At 35.5% G+C, this 18,402-nt stretch overlaps 1 protein-coding gene and 1 long non-coding RNA gene across 4 annotated transcripts in view; one reads left to right on the top strand and one right to left on the bottom strand.

Moving 5' to 3' along the window:
- LOC115210937 overlaps positions 1 to 18,402 on the bottom strand; it is a 172,850-nt gene that overhangs the window by 71,427 nt on the left and 83,021 nt on the right. The gene's annotated exons all lie outside the window — the stretch shown is intronic.
- Positions 1,003 to 13,406, top strand: LOC118763035. The gene is made up of 3 exons (XR_004998785.1): positions 1,003 to 1,013; positions 1,781 to 1,784; positions 13,098 to 13,406. It is a non-coding gene; the product is annotated as an uncharacterized LOC118763035 (long non-coding RNA).

Raw genomic sequence — 18,402 nt, 5'->3', positions numbered from 1 at the left:
ACACACGCACACACACTAACACACACCTCACACATTCACACACACGCACACACACACACATACACACAGCAATACTGGTATCAAGATGTACATGAACACGCGCACGCTCCTCAAATATAAACACATAGATCTGTATATATAGCAGACGACACACACACACATACACACATACACACTAACACAGCCCACTTACAGCTTGTTCTTTTCTCATTTCCCCCCAAAAAATGTGGTTAATATGAAAGTTCAAAGGAAAAGATATTTGTGTGTTCATACTTTTACGCAAACGACATTTACAAATACCGTACATTATAAGAATATTGAGTTTTAACAACTGGCTATTAGTCCTGCTATTGAGAAACAGAACTAATAGCCTCAGTATGGGTGTGCCTATGCGTGTGTATGTGTTCTTTGTGTTTTCCTCCTCGCTACCTTGGAATAGGAGTTGATTTGTTTATCTCCATAACTTAGCAATTCAGCAAAAAGTGTTCGATATAAGTAGCATACGATTGTATAATATGTCTATGTAGCTAAATACGAATATATTTGTATCAATGTATTTGTATATATTTATATATATTTATAAATATGCTTATATGTATGTGTTGATAAATTTCTGCATAATTTTATCAATATACATATATTTGTATATTTATGTGCGTGTGTGTATATGTATATATATATATATATATATATATATATGTATGCATGTATACATGTGGAGCGCCATACTAATACAATTGTTTGTTTGTATTCCACCTGCCTTCGTCTTTTGTTTATTTTCATAAAGCTTCCCGTTATATATATATATATATATGTATGTATGTATGTATACATGTGTGTGTGTATATATATATATATATATATATATATATATATATATATATATATAGTTAATCCAAACATGAACAAAGAGAAAACACAACAACGCGAGCACGTGGAACAAGTATAGTGTTATTGGACGTTCAGGAATGGAAAGAAAGAAGGAGGATTTAACGTTTCGAGCGAAGCTCTTCGTCAGAAACATAGAAAAAGGAAAGGTCCAAGGAAGGGAAGTTGGAGATAGATACAGTATTCTGTGTTCTAACATCACGCCTACGTTGTGTTGGGGATAAAGATTGCTTTTTGGTATTAATAATGTTTCTATCGCTCTTAATTATTTTTAATAAGCCCACTGATTATTTGCGACATCGATACCTGAATAGCCAGTGATAGTCTATATATCGTTGACGTGAGTTTCAGCAGTTATGACGCTACTGGATGTCCGTTACTGAAGAGCCCAAAGTAAGTCAAAATCAAGTGATCTGGCAGTTCCAGCTACTGTGGTAGACAGTTCTCGTCTGTCAACAATATAGATACTGGCGCTTTGATGCACGACGAGTCCATATGAGAGGTTCTCTCCAAGTAAATAACGCAGTATTCTACTTTCTAACATGTCGCCCATGTTACGCTGACGATAAAGATTGCCTTTTGATGTTAATAATGCTCATCTCGCTGTTAATGATATATATATGTGTGTGTGTGTGTGTGTGTGTGTGTGTGTGTGTGTGTGTGTGTGTGTGTGTGTGTGTGTGTATTATGTATGCATGTATGTATATATGTATCTCTCTTACTCTTTTACTTGTTTCAGTCATTTGACTGTGGCCATGCTGGAGCACCGCCTTTAGTTGAGAAAATCGACCCCAGGACTTATTCTTTGTAAGTCTAGTTCTTATTCTATCGGTTCTCTTTTGCCGAACCACTAAGTTACGGGGACGTAAACACACCAGCATCGGCTGTCAAGCGATGTTGGTGAGGGCAAACACAGACACACATACATATATACATATATATATATATATATATATATATATATATATATATATATATATATATATATATATATATTATATATATATATATACATATATACGACGAGCTTCTTTTCAGTTCCCGTCTACCAAATCCACTCACAAGACTTTGGTCGGCCCGAGGCTATATTAGAAGACATTTGCCCAAGGTACCACGCAGTGGGGCTGAAGCCGGAACCATGTGGTTCGTAAGCAAGCTACTTACCACACAGCCACTCCTATGCCTATGTATGTATATAAATAATTAGAAAATGGAAAAACCACAGATTAACCAACACATGGATTGGACCACGTTTATAGCTTATACAAAGCATGACATAACACAATAGGCGACGTAACATATCTTACGGCCGTTACTGATCGGATTGCCAAAATGCAGTCTATACATAAGTGCGAGAATAAAATTCTTCATCTTCATACGGCATTCGAATTAAGGTAGCGGATTTTTATCAGAGTGAAAAACAAGAGCATACAATATATAAAAAAAGAAGAAAAAAGAAAAGTAAAGAAAATATGGCTTTGATAAGTATTCTAGAAGCCTAATATGTTAAGAGCAAATAATTATTTACCATCAGGGTCGGTAGGTAAAAGAGTAAGTTAGTAAAGGTCTAGGGAGTATAACGGGTAGGTGCAATTTAAAGGTGAGGTCAGCGCGTTTAAAAAAAGAAGTTATCAAGAAACTATATATGAGGAAAATACTAACATGATTACCAAAGGACAGTACCCATGCTAACGGAGTAAACAATTATCGTAGGGTGCTAAAGAAAAAATTTACTCACAGAAATTATTACCGAGAATCCCACCTACGATCCACAATGGGACAAGTCTAAGTCCAGCGGGATCACAAGTTAAAACCGTTACAAAGGATTTTTTATAAAATAAAGAAGAAAAAAGATGCGGTGGATAAGTCAATGCATAGATATTGAAGGCCGTTTATGTCCTTCAGCATCTTAACGTTATAACATGCATGCGGGAAGAACTAGAGAATCTACCGGTTAGTGGTTAAGGGGAGGCATCTAGTACTGGTAATTCAGCGGTTAGATAAACACTGCTAGGGAATGAAATTGGGCTAAACCTCGTATATATTGAATTTTAGTAATAATTAGGTATATACAGGTATGTAAGCAAAATCCATCCCATAGGTGGTCTACAATGCACAAATAAAATGGCTCTTACAACAAGGCAGATAATATTTAAAGCCAAGTCACATACTAAAGTAATATCAAATAATGAAACTCTGTTGTTATCTGCACTCTACGTGTATGGTATGCCTGCACTCCATTTTCCGGTGATAATACAGTTAACGAATACCGATAGTATATACGGATATTATATCCCTTAGTCGGTTACTCTAATATGTAACTCTGTTTCTCCTTGTTTGTGTTACTGTTATTTTCCGTTGTCCTGTTTATATTTTGTACTGTCGTTACTGTCCTGTTTTTGTTACCATTTTTACCCCTCCGCAAAAAAATCTCAAATTTTATTTAATTTGATTTCCGCGGGAAGGAAAATTTCATTGAAGTCATGTATTGCCTGACCTTCGAAACGTGGAGTAGATGAAATTATGGCGACTGAAGAAGGGGAATTTTCCTTGTTTGTATGTCCTGTGCTCTATCTTTTCGTTGTTTAAAAAAATGTCCATTTCCTCGGTTTTGTGTTTATGTTTTCGTTTCTCATTGTGTTCGACGTTTTTTTGGTGTCCTGTACCCATATATGCATGTATATATACATGTAGAGGTAGGTACGTACATATATGTATGTATATATGCATATGTTTTATTTATTTACTTATTTATATATATATATATATATATATATATATATATATATATATATCTATATATATATATATTATATATATATATATATGTATGTATGTATCTATGTATGTATGTATATATATATATGTATGTATGTATCTGTGTGTATATATATATATGTGTGTGTGTGTGTATACATGTATATATATATCATATGTATATATATATATTATATATATATATATGTATGCATGTGTATACGTATGTATGAATGTATGCATGCATGTATGTAAGTTTGCATGTATGTGTGTATGTATGTATTATGCATGTATGTATAATTATAAGCTTGCACTAAAATCGTTTCGACCTCATTTCATAATGAACTGGTATTTGGTTTTGACAAGGAAGAAATGGTAAGAATGTAAGTTGGATTCTTTAAAACGACAGCTCAACTAAAGCTGTCATTTGAATTTTATCAACAAATTATGAAAGCTGAAGAAGGCAATGCTTTAAGAATGCTAAGAGAAACTCTGAACACTTGAACGAAAATCTAGAGTAGAGTAAGACACTCGGAAGAAGTCTGGTACTGAGATGGTTGTTAAAGTACTTATTGACAATGTTATGGTAGGAGTTAAAATATTTCATTGATTCGTATTGAAAAAATTAATTCACACATGGCCAAATATGTAAATATTCTTGAAAGATAGCAATGCAAGAACTGTGCTTTTGAATTTGTTGAATAAATCAGTGTTATTGTTGAAAGAGAAGTAATAGATGAATTGAAGAAATCTGCTTCCGCAAATTGATCGTAGCTGAAAGTAGAGATATTGCTATCCAAAACAAATCTAGTACTGTATGTCAAATGCAGACTACAAAATGGAATCATTTAGAAAGCTGTATTTGTTGGCATTTTGAAGTTAACTGCTACTGACAAAAATCAGCATTGTATTGGCAGTAAAGAATTTTTACATCCACAATAATCTTGACTTTCAAACGATGGAAATGCTAACATGAGATGGTGCACGAGTTATGATGAGAAAAATAATGAGTTAGCAGCAATTCTAAAAGAAATAAAACGTCTATTACAGAAGTGATGCTTCCGCTGAGAAAATTTGAGGCTGGATGGTGCATAAAAACTTTAGAAACTCTGTTACAGTGTAAACTGGTAAAATTACAAAAGCAAAGTCTACAGAATTAGAGTTACAGGGTATGTTGCGTTATTATTTAGATCTCTGAATACTTTAAGGAAATTTTGCGATAGCTTTAAAGAAATTTTGCGATAGCTTTAAAGAAATTTTGCTATAGTGCTCTAATGAGAAATTATGCCTGATCCACTGAATAGAATTTCATTGGTTATTCTTAATGAGATTTCGATTACCTTGTTTGAACACAGAATTGCACAACGTCAAGATAAATAGAAGCAAATGAAGATTACAATATTTTGGTGAGTTTACTGGAATGAAAAATTGAAAGCGCTTCTTGTCTCTGATTCGGATTTGGGTACGAACTCAATTGTTACATTTAGAGAAAATTCATGATTTCATTTAAAAGTTGAGTTAATAGGACCCGAATATTCCGGTTTCCATGGTAGCCAGAGAAGCTAAATGTAATACAAAAGTACTTAGTAAGAAATAAATATAAACATTGCTACAAAAATATTCCAAGAGTAATTGAATTAAAATTGCATTTTACAAGTAGCTTGAATCATTTATTGATGTCATATTGTTTACATAGAAGCATATGATATGTCAACTGTTATTGATATCTATGTTACATTGCAAGCTTTTAGTGCTGACTGTGGATTCAGTCCTATGACTCAGTTAAAACTAAATCATGAAACAGATTTGAGATGTTTCACTTAAATGATCTGATGTTACTATAGAATTATTTTTCTTCTGAATGCGAAATAAGTATATACAAGAGGGATAAGATGTGGTATGCCAGGAACTGCTTTTCTGTACTTAATATTGTTGTAAATTTTGTATGCTATAATATCTAGAATTTATAACTCTTAAATATTCTGTTCATTTAATTGTTTGAGTGGCACAGTATCCCTGCTACCTGATTGGTATTTTTTTTACAGAAACATAAAATATTACAGAAACATATTTTTACAGAAACATAAAAGTTAACTGGCAAGAGTAAATACTGTATATTTGTATTAAATATCAATCACACAACCAAATCAAGAAGCCTAAAGCTCTCAGATGAAAGGGGTAACCGACGAGAAAAATGTTTATTGATGGTTTTCCTGCATGGAAGTCAAAGGGAATTGTTCAGTTAGGCAATAGGTGAAACAGTGTTAAGCATGAAAATAAGTCACTTCAGTTTCAGAAACTCCAGACAAGAAGCGGTCGATGAGATGGCCAGATGAATTGAAATAGTAGGCTATGAGTTTGCTCTTGACGTGGTGATGAATACTTCAGGGATGCGTGGAAACAGTCACATAAAAAGGTGTCCAGTTCTACCTATGTGAAATTCATGAGAAAATATGCATGTGATGCAATGAGCCTGGCAAAAGTGCGGTTCTGAATAATTTAGTACTAAAATTGCGGGCCGGATTTAGTTGTAGTATTTGAAATTGAGAGATAACGATAGCACCTATGATGTGAGTATTTGAAGTTACCTAGCTGGGTGTGACAGGGAACGTGAGGGCTTTTATCGGAGATTTTAAATTCTGAGTGGGTGGGGGAGAAATGAAAATACAGGAAATAATGAGGAATTTACGGAAGTTCCTAAAAAGTACTTGGCGAGACAATTATAAAGTGGAAAATCCATTTGTAAAACAAATCCCAATCGCTGCAAAATATCATGATTCTGCCACGATTCGGTCCAAACAACGCTACCATCTTCTTGGGTCAACAGCTATCAGCTTCTTTCTGTCTTGGTTGTATTCAAACCAGCAGCCTTTCTCCTTAACATAACACGTAATACTCTCAATGAACTGGAATGAACATTGCTTTAAATTAATCTAATTTAAATTAATCTAAATTATTTAAGTATCTATCTTAATGACTAAATTATTGAATTAATAATTTTTATTTCTAATGAAAGAGTTGTTGAGCGTAATTAAATTGTGGACAGTTGGTGAAATTAAAGCGTCTTTACTTTATATTCTACTAGCATTATGACCCGTTTGGTGGTGTTATCCTAGATTCACCGTCTTTGTCAGTGATCAATCCGAAATAGGTTCGTATTTCTTCCATTTTAATTTTAATGAGTTCGCGCCCGCCGACGGCTGCAGCGAAATTCATTTTTGTACTTCTATCGAAGACATTTTAACAAAAATGCTTCCGTATAGACGGTGAAAATATTGTCAATTTCCCCAAACAGGGACACAATTCAATTTTTAAACAATAAGCAAAGCTCCTTCTCCCAAAGGGGGAGGGTTACGGTTTACAATTATTTAACAAATGCAAAACAACAACGCTTCCCTTACGAGGTACCAACAAACGTGATAACAATAGTTAAACAGTAATAATAATAACAACAAACCTTACGGTGAATCAAAAAGCAGTACTCCGTTGAAGCTATAGTCCTTTATGGATCAGAAATAAACTAACAGCAGTACTCAGTAGAAGCGGCTGTTCGAGAAAACAGACATTACATACAGCCAAACTTCATATAGATACTTAATGCTAGCTAATTAGCAGATAATCTAATGTAAAAGCCGTGGTAAAGGGTATGTGCACAGCTACATCTGGACTATTCCATTTCTGCACTTAAATTTTTTTTTCCATTTATGTGAAACCACTTATTCAACTTCAAGTCATTGATGCAATTTTATACCAATTGCTATTTTTACTTTTAATTGTTATGTTACGATTTAATTATTAAATTATACTTTAGTTTGATTTTAATTATTACTTACTACATATAATTCAATTGTTATTATTATCTCTAATTTTTATTGTTAAAGTGAAAGTATCTGACATAAAATAGAGAGATGTTTTTGTTTCACTTTTAACACATAATACTGAAATAGTGGAGAAGATATGATATTGCTATGGGCTCGCCCTAGGCAAGAATTTGAATATTTCTTTTGCCCATGAAACTACATGGACCCTAAATAAGGCATGTGTAAAATTTGAGTGAAATTGGTTACGTAGTTCTCAAGTTTTAGGGAATCATAGTGGAGAGGATATGATATTGCTGTGGGCTCGCCCTAGGCAAAAGGTTAAAAAATTTTGCCGATGACACTCCCCGGACCCTAAGTAAGGCATGTGTAAAATTTGAATGAAATTGGTTGTGCAGTTCTCAAGTTTTAGGGAAACACACAGACAGACAGACAGACAGACAGACACACATTCTCAGTTTTATATATAGAGAGATATATGATGTTCTAAAGCAGTGGTTCTCAACAATTTTTTGCCTATGGAATGGAGATGCGTGGCTTAGTGGTTAGGGTATTGGACTCATGATCGTAAGATTGTGATTTCGAATCCTGGGACCGAGCGACACATTGTGCTCTGGAGCAAAACATTTTATTTCGCGTTGCTCCAGGTCACTCAGCTGGCAAAAATGAGTAATCCTGCGACGGACCGGCGTCCCGTCCACGTGGGGTATTTATACGCCATGGAAACCGGGAAACCGGCCCCCATGAGACTGGCATGACTCAAGAAGGTAACTTTACCTATTTTCTTTTTTTACCTATGGACTCCTTTGATCTTTTATTTTATTCAGGTAGATCTTCATAGCCATTCGATATATATAAAAAAAAAACCTGCTGCATTTTATAATTGAATATTATTAGGAATTGCACAAAAAACATTTTACGTATTGTAGAAGTATAAGCAATTTATTATACATAACCGTTAACAACAAAATCTTACATGGACCCCTAAGGACCACATGGGTTCCGGTTGAAAACCGCTGCACTAAAGGATCATTTTACCTTATAATATATGTTAGCCTCTTATGTATATAATCCACTTATATTTACTGCAATATTATAACATGTAGGAGTTTAACGACTTATTGAGTTCTTAATCACTGTGGATATACTTTCCCTGTTTATATTGGGTTGGCAACTAAGTTCCCGCCTTTTTTAAAATTTTTGAATTTATTGCGTTTTTTAATTTTTGGAATCTATTTTTTTCGAGAATTCTATTTTTGAATCATTTTGGAATCTATTTTGTTTTGCTTTTTTTCTAGCTAATTTTAATTAATTCTTGTTTAATTTCAGATCATTAAAATGGAATGTCAAATTAAGAAAAACGAAAAACTTTCGACACCTCCTTCTTTTTGCTGTTAATCAAGGTTCTAAGGCCGCAAAAGCTACTCGCGCCATTTGTGCTGTGTATGGAGAGGGTGCCATAGCTGAAAAACCGCTCGTGATTGGTATGCCAAGTTCAAAAATGGAAATTTTGACCTCAAACACGCACCTGGTTCTGGCCGTCCAGTTGAGTTTGATGAAGAGCGATTAAACCAACTCTCGCACGAAAATTATCGTCAAACGACAAGGGAACTGGCAAAGAAAATGGAATGCTCCCACACTGGTATAGAGAAGTATCTTCACTCGATGGGAAAGTTTCAGAAGTATGGAGCATGGGTTCCGCATGCTTTAAGTGACAACAAAAATCAACCAGCCACAATCTCCGCTGATTTTCTTGCTCGTCGCCGCTAAACTCATGGACACAAGCAATGATTTCTTTACCGAATCGTTACTGGCGACGAAAAATGGTGCCTATACATCAAAATTTAACAGCGTAAGGAATTGCTTAGCCCCGGTAAACAAGCGACACCGTGTGTGAAACAAGATCTTCATCCGCGTAAAACGATGTTGTGCGAATGCTGAGACTGGGAAGGGATTATCCATTACGAATTGTTTGAACGGAACCAAACGGTCAACGCGGAACTCTATGCTTAACAGATGGAACGATTCAACACGGCTATTCAAGAGAAAAGACCTAATCGGCAGCATGGAATTCTGCTACACGACAACGCCTGCCTTCATATCACCAATATGACCAAAGAAGCCATTCGAACGCATAGCTGGGAAGTGCTGCCACACCCGCCGTACTCTCTTGATTTGGCACCAATGGGTTTCCACATCTTTCGATCTCTTTCAAGTGTTATGCACGGAGTTTCGTTCAATACTGATGCAGAATTGAGAGGTTAGTTGGATCAATTTTTCGAGTCGAAATCGGACGATTTCTACCAACGAGGTATTGAAAATCTTGTTGAACGTTGGGAAGAAGTTGTAAACAACAAGTGTGAATACATTATTGATTAATTAGTTGTTATTTTATATTAAACCGTTTAAAAATTTAAATTTATAAAATGGCGAGAACTTAGTTGCCAACCCAATATATCACTTCCCTGGATGTACATGTGTGCGTGTCTGCGTACGTGTGTATGTGTTGTGTGTGTGTGTGTGTGCTTTTGCGTGTTTGTGTGTGTTTGTGTGTGTGTGTGTGTGTGTGTGTGTGTGTGTAAAACGGTGGCAGAGGAAGGTATGAGCCCTCCCAAGTCGCATAGAGTGCTGGAGGAGGTTCACATGCACAGGACCTGCCCAAGGGCAGACTACCACTAAACAGATAGATAGATAGATAGATAGATAGATAGATAGATAGATAGATAGATAGATAGATAGATAGATAGATAGATAGATAGATAGATAGATACGACAGGCTTCTTTTAGTTTCCGTCTCATTCACAAGGATTTGGTCGGCCCAGGGCTATAATAGAAGACATTTGCCAAAGATGCTACGCAGTGAAAGTGAAACCATAACCAAATGGTTGGAAAGTAAGTTTTTTAACCACAGATCCATGTCTGTGTCTATGAGTTTTACGCTAAGGAGTAATGTCTAAACAGTACTGAACCATTTATTCAATATTACAGTCTGTTGATAATTTCATTCTTCAAAACCAATAAGATCCCTACTTCTAAAGTATGCATGTATGCGCGCGCGTATGTCTTTGTGTGCACTTACAACTTCAGTTCGATAGGAAATCGTAGCAAATTAGGTGTAGCACACCATCAAGTTTCTGAATTAATTTATTCTACCGAACTAATTATTTCTAGCTGTTGCTCAGAAATAATTATGGGATGGTGTCTGACGTAATTATATCTGTTCACTAATTGTCAATAAAAATGGAAGAATGACGTTAATAGAAACCATGTAATCAAAGTGAACAACCATTGTTGTTTTATTACGACAACGTAACAAAAGCCATTAACTTTGTTTACATCGTTTCTGCCGACAAGATCTTTCCCTTCACACCAATTATAATGATGCTTGATGCTCATCAACGTAGCTTTGAATATTTCATTGCACTGTGCCGACAAAAGATTTTATCTGCAATATTAAATATTCACAGACTAAAAGACTGAGAAACAGAGAAAGATAGATAGATAGATAGATAGATAGATAGATAGATAGATAGATAGATAGATAGATAGATAGATAGATAGATAGATAGATAGATAGATAGATAGATAGATAGATAGATAGATGGTGAGAGAGAGAGAGAGAATGAAGGAGAGAGAGAGAGAGAGAGAGAGAGAGAGAGAGGAGAGAGACAGACAGACAGACAGACAGACAGACAGACAGACAGACAGAGAATGCTAGTTGCAAGCGTACGAAAGTTCGTTGAGACTTCAGTAGGTTGATGTAAAGATCGTTTGCGAATCCTCACTTTTATGGTTAACATGTCACCTCGCGGGGTTATAACGCCAAACGTACTTTTACAGAAAGTGTAGAAGTAATGTATTTACACACACACACATGCACGCTCACACAAACACGCACACACATACATATACATACATACATACATACATACATACATACATACATACATACATACATACATACATACATACATAGAAGTCGCACGACTCTACCGCAACACATCAGATGAAAGGATGAGCCTATATGAGCAGAAGACTATACATGGATATGTTAGTAGAAAGCTCTGTGATGAAAGTAATATCGATCATCAAAGCAGTTTATCATGGACCAATAGCCGGATTACTACCTCCCACTTTGAAGGGTATGTGTTTGCAATCCAGGAACAGGAAATATCAACCAAGTATCTGATGCACAAATGGGATAGAGATGTTGGAAAAGCTGTAAAATGTGACAACCGATGCAGACTATGTGGAGTTCACACTGAAGATATCATCCACATCGTAAGCAGTTGTCCGAAAATGTCATCATGGTATTATCTACCGATGACGTTGCAGCTAGGACACTTTATAATGATATCCGTCGGAAGGATAATCTCGAGGACAAATAAATCAGAACCCGCAATATGGTAGAAGCCATAGCCACTCATAATAAAAAGGAATACTGTTGGAATATACCAGTGAAGACCACAATAAAATGTAAGCACAACAGACCTGATATAACGATTTGGGATAGAGAAGAGAAACTATGCACAGTTGTAGAAATTAGCTGAAGATCAGTGATAAAGAGAACACCTATGCTGAACTATTAAGAAATCTGCAGTTACTCTATACAGATTACAAGTTCAGGTTTATTATAGCTGTAATTATTGGATCCTGGGATATGAAACGTACTGCCTAAATCTTGAGAAATTAGATTTTTCAAAACCAAGAAGGAGAAAGCTAATTCGAAGACTACAGATCCAATCCATCACTGAAACTATAAAAATCTGTAAAACTTTCCAGAAGTTTATCCTTTAAATGTATATGAGTATGTCTATATATGCAACTATATGCATGAGAATACATACATAAAACATACAGATCTGCACATACATACATACATACATACATACATACATACATACATGCATACATACATACATACATACTTATGAGATATGACGTTGTAGAGGATGTTAACATAAAGCTGAAGATCAGTGAAAAAGAGAACACCTATGCTGAACTATTGAGAAAACTACAGTTACTCTATCCAGTTTACATGTTCAGGTTTATACCTGTAACTATAGGGGCAATGGGATATGAAACACACTGCCTAAATACCAATCTTGAGAAATTAGGCTCCTCAAAACCAGAAAGGAGAAAGCTAATTTGAAGACTACAGATCCAATCCATCACTCGAACTGTAAAACTTTCCAGAAGTTTATCTTTTAAATATATATGAGCATGTCTAGATACGTAACTCTATGCATGAGAATACATACATAAAACATACAAATCTACACATACATACATACATACATACATACACACATACATACATACATAATACATACATACATACATACATACATACACACATACATACATACATACATACATACATACATACATACATACATACATACATACATACATACATACATACATACATACATACATACATACATACAAAAATACCTTGTTCTCAGATTTTTGCCAACGATTTACAAGTTTGTTTACTCTGGTAACATAAAAATCAGGAGTTCTGGAGCTAATGAACTCTTTGAACGCACTTTCAACATCGGCTTGATTTTTTAACTCCTCTCGCAGGAAACCATCAAGGTGCTTGAAAAAGTGATAGTCGATAGGAGAAAGGTCTGGGGAATAAGTTGGGTGGGGAAGAACTTCGTAGCCAAGTTCCCTCAACTTCTAGAGCATCATTAGGGAAACGTGTGGTTGAGCATTGTCATGAAGAATGATTGGCCCTCTTCTGTTGACCAGTCTGGGACGGAGTAGCAGTTTTTCGTCCATTTTGGTAATTTCATGGCAATATGTTTCTGCGGTTTTTCCGGGTTTTAAGAAGTTATGGTGGATGAGTCCAGCAATACACAACCAAACAGTCACCATAACCTTCTTTTTGAAGATCTCGGCTTTAGGAAAGGTTTTCGGTGCTTCATTTTGGTCCAACCACTGCGAAGAACGTTTTTTATTATTGTACAGAATCTATATTTCATCGCAAGTTACAATACAGTCGATTACATTGACCCCACTGTTCAACTGGTACTTATTTTATCTATATATCCGATGGGATGAAAGGCAAAGCCGACCTCGGCAGAATTTGAATTCAAAACGTAGCGACGGGTGAAATACCGCTAAGCATTTCATGCAGTGTACTAACGATTCTGCCTTAAGAATGATAATAATAATAATAACAGTAGTAGTAGTAGTAGTACATATATACACATATACATATATACATACGCACACATACATGCATACATGTGCGTGTACGTATATATATATATACATGTATACATGTGTGTGTACGTATGTACATACATGCATACACACACACACACACGCGCGCGCGCGCGCGTATACTTATATATGCGTACGAATGTTACGTACATACATGCATTGATACATACGTTCACATACACACAAAGATGCGGACTGACACATGTACATGCATACATACATGCATACATACGAACAAACATACACACATACATACATATGGCCGTACATATATACATAATATAAATAATATATAAATATATGTATATATACATACATATATGTACATACCTATATATATATGTATATATACATGCATATACAGGACATATATGTATATATATATGCATATACAGGACATAAAAAAACGTTGAACACAATGAGAAACGAAAACATAAAAACAAAAACATAGAAACGAACTTTTTTTCGAACAACGAAAAACACAGAGTGCAAGACATACAACACAAGGAATATTCCCCTTCTTCAGTTGTCCCTGTTTCGTCTACTCCTCGTTCGAAGGTAAGGACAAGACGCGAAACAGTCCTTCCCGCAAAGCAAATTAAATAAAATTTGGGATTTTTTGCAGAGGGTTTTCGTTATCTACATTCCAAAGATGGAGCATTGTGTCGTTGTTAGAAACCAGCTCCTTCAGAGGAAAAAACTTATTTGTATTGGTTTAGCGCTTGGAAAGGAAGGGAAAGAAATCAATCACACAGTAATGTAAAAGCTTACCACGATAAGATTTTGACAAACAGGTGGATTGAATGAACCCTCTGAATTCACTGGACCTCCACTGCTTGACTTTTCGTTTGTATGCTTAAATGATAAAGTCTACGGTACCAAAACCAGTCATTTAATTGAAGGCAACCACTGAACGCGTCTGTGCACGATGACCGAACGAAAGACTTCTTGATGTCTGTGATTCCATTGCTTCGCGTTATTAGCAGTGCATAAACCAGAAAGATCGTCAGTTTATAGTCATTCAATGTGTGTATACATTTTTTTGGATCAACCTGTATATCTTGAGAGAGAGAGAGAGAGAGAGAGAGAGAGAGAGAGACCAACAGACAGACAGATAATAATGTGTGTATTATTGTCAATTAACAGCAACTGTTTCATTCATCCTTGACTCCAATAACATAATAAAGTCCCAGTTAAGTAACAAAGTAAAGGGTAAAAATAGAGTAAAATCACTCCAATAAAATTTTACTACTGAAGTGAAACAAGCTGTTTGCAACAGAACACAGCTCAAGGGCCAACTAAAGTAACTATACAATTAACTAATTCACTATAGACTCCATATATTGTTTGCTTAATGCATTCTGTTATTGGCTCTGATTTGTTTAAAATTCATCTTTTATACATTGCCTTTAAAATATAATTGTTTTGGCGACATTCAAGCTGCTGCTTTTCAAAAACGAATCTATTCAATTTTAGATATAAATTATTTGTTGATTATTCACTCTTAAAATTTGTACCAGAACCATTAGATATAACTACAGCCGTATTGATAATATAATATATTCTGCTAGACTTGTTAAATCTCTATTTTTTGATAGACGTTTTATTTACTCTGCTTTTATATTTTAAAATACGTTTTTGTAAAGTTATTTATTAATTTATTATTCATTTCGTAGGCGCAGTAAGGCCAAATGGCTAAAAATTTCGCTTCACAACCACGAGAGCATTCAAAGAATGTAGAAATTAAAGTGCTGTTTTAACTATACTTCGTTCTTATAGAATTACAGAAAACTATACTTGTATATATTCGTATAAAGTCCTTTCGGTAGTCACCCTTATCAGAAATAACGACTATTGATAACATCACCAGTTAATATTTAAAATTTATCTAAATTAAATCAGAAGGAAATAATTGAACACCATCTTATGTAGAATGTTTTGTTAGGAATATAAGGCATGAAGTTACAAAAGCATAATCAACTTCGTCTTCTTATTTCCTCACTCCTTCATTTTTCACGAGATTCCGTGTTCGATCCTACCGCCTAACATTATAGAGAAATGCTTAGCAGTATTTTGTCTGCCCTACGTTCTGAGTTCAAATTCCGCCGAGTTCGACTTTGCCTTTCATCCTTTCGGGGTCGATTAAATAAGTACCAGTTACGCATTGGGGTCGATATAATCGACTTAATCCGTTTGTCTGTCTTTGTTCGTCCCCTCTGCGTTTAGCCCCTTGTGGGTAGTAAAGAAATAGGTATTTCGTCTGCCGCTACGTTCTGAGTTCAAATTCCGCCGGGGTCAACTTTACCTTTCATCGATATAATCTACTTACCTCTGCCCCTGAAATTGCTGGCTTCGTGCCAAAATTTTAAAATCAATATTTCCATTCTCTAAGTTTTTAGGTATTGATATTTCGATTCGTTAACGCTTTCGTTGTTCGTAGAGATAATTATAGATGAAAAAGTCATTAAAAACAGAAAGGCAATCTACACAGACAAATGCTTTTGTAGGTATCGATTTGATTTTTAACGGCATCAGGACTTTTATGTTTGGGGGTTTATTTCCATCAAGAAATAACAGGAAATATCCTGTAAAGAAAAATGTCTCTAAATCAAAATTAAATGTTTCTTTTTGTGTAACTAGGAGTAACATGAGCTAACGAGGGAGACTGAGCGTCCAAGTGATTTCTCAACCAGTAAGAATTATCTTTAAGCTTTTATTTGTTTCAAGTATTGGACACTGACCCTACTGGATCACCGCTTTGAAGGGCTTAGTCGAATAAATTAACGCCGATGCTTATGCTTGTTTTTTAAGTCTTGTACTTATTCTATCGGCTTTTTTGCCAAACTGCTATATTAACACCAAAACACACACACACACTATCTCACAAATTCCAAATCCCATTTTTTAAATGATGCATTGGATAATGTACCCTACGATACACTACGCTTGAATCAAAGGGACAATTCACTGCAGTTGAAAACAAATAATTTAAAGAATACAATTAAAAGGAACAGCAATCCGATGCAAATAGTACACGTGATTTCCAAGGAAACCTCTTCGCCTATCCAAAGGGATTTTCAATGAAACATAATGTCATTATCCGCAGCTTTATAATATTTTTCATGCAGGCGAGGTTGTGTGGCAAGAAGTTTTCTCCCCAACCTCATAGCGCCAGGTTCCGTCCCACTGCATAGCACCTTGGACAAGTATTTTTTACTATAACCTCGGACAAACCGAAGCCTTGTGAGTGGATTTGGTACATGTAACTGAAAGAAGCCCACCGCATATATATATATATATATATATATATATATATATATGTATGTATGTATGTATATATATAACAGATGTCCTCGTGTCATCGTTAATTTTATTGTTCGTTTATTTGAATTGACTATATAGACATACACACACACACACACAGAGGCATACCTCGGCTTAAGTCGTTTCAATTTAAGTTGTTCTCGATTATACGTCGGTTTTCCCCAAAAAATAAATGGAAAAATAAAGATCATGTTAAGTCATTTTACTCTACTTTACGTCTGTCCGCCACAGATATTGAAATCGTAAAATCACTGGAAAACCGTCGAAAGCACATGAAATCATGTTACTGTACAATAAATAAAGCATAGGAAATCATATTAAAATACGTACAATAAATGTTAAGATACACACCATAAAGTAGTGTAGCTTAGTGAACGAAATCATGAAATCAGCTGTGTTGTCTTATTTATCGGTCTTTCCGAGCTCATATTGTACTGTACCTTTTGCATAATGGTTTAATAATATCTACCGTTAGTCGTCGTTGTCACTCGTGAGTCCCGCGATTGTTTTGAATTCAGATTTGTTTGCATCTGTTTATCGGCTACTTTCTCATTCTCATTCATTTGTGACTTTACTTTTTGCCCCCATAACTCCTTAGAAAATTCATAGTGAAAGTGCTAAGCGTGATGCTACAACGCAAGAAGATAAACTGGCTATTATGAAGCGCCCTGAAAAGAGTGAAAAAGTGGTAGCAGTTGCACGATCTTTAGGGATGAATCGGACAACTGTACCGACGATTGTACATAATACGAGGTACGTTCAATAAGTAATGCCACTGACCCACTTGCAGTTGTTTGATCTAGCTGAAATGTTGCATGTGCAATTATTTATATCTTTATAGATTAAGTTGCAAATTACAGCTCTGAACTAATTGTGGTTTCTGATTTACAGGTGTTTGAACTGAGTCAAGTGTGAAATGGAGCTTGTTGAGTGTCGAGCAGTGAATCGGTTTTTGTATTTGAAAGGACGCACACCACGGGAGACTTTTGATGAAATGAAAGTAACTTATGGTGATGATGCCCCATCATATGACCTTGTAAAACGCTGGCATCGTGAATTCAAACATGGTTGGAACTCTGTGGAAACAGCTCCTAGATCTGGTCGCTCCGCTTCTGCCATTGATGAGGCATCTGTCCGTCAAGTTGAGGCTGCCATTTTGGAAGATCGACGCATAACTATTCGCCAAATAGCATATGAGGTTAAGATTAGTACCGGGTCTGTGGAAACTATCATTCATGACCATTTGCATATGCAAAAGGTGTCTGCCAGATGGATTCCCAGGTTGCTTACACCTTTCCCGAAGCAAGAACGCGTCGAGTGCTCGAGGATGAATTTGGAGATGTGCCAAGAAGATGAGTCAAAATTTTTCAAAAGACTG

Source organism: Octopus sinensis, linkage group LG4, assembly GCF_006345805.1.
Source record: "Octopus sinensis linkage group LG4, ASM634580v1, whole genome shotgun sequence".
NCBI classification, from domain to species: Eukaryota; Metazoa; Mollusca; class Cephalopoda; order Octopoda; family Octopodidae; genus Octopus; species Octopus sinensis.
The sequence above is the reverse complement of the archived record's forward strand: the minus strand, read 5'-3'. Positions and strand labels throughout refer to the sequence as shown.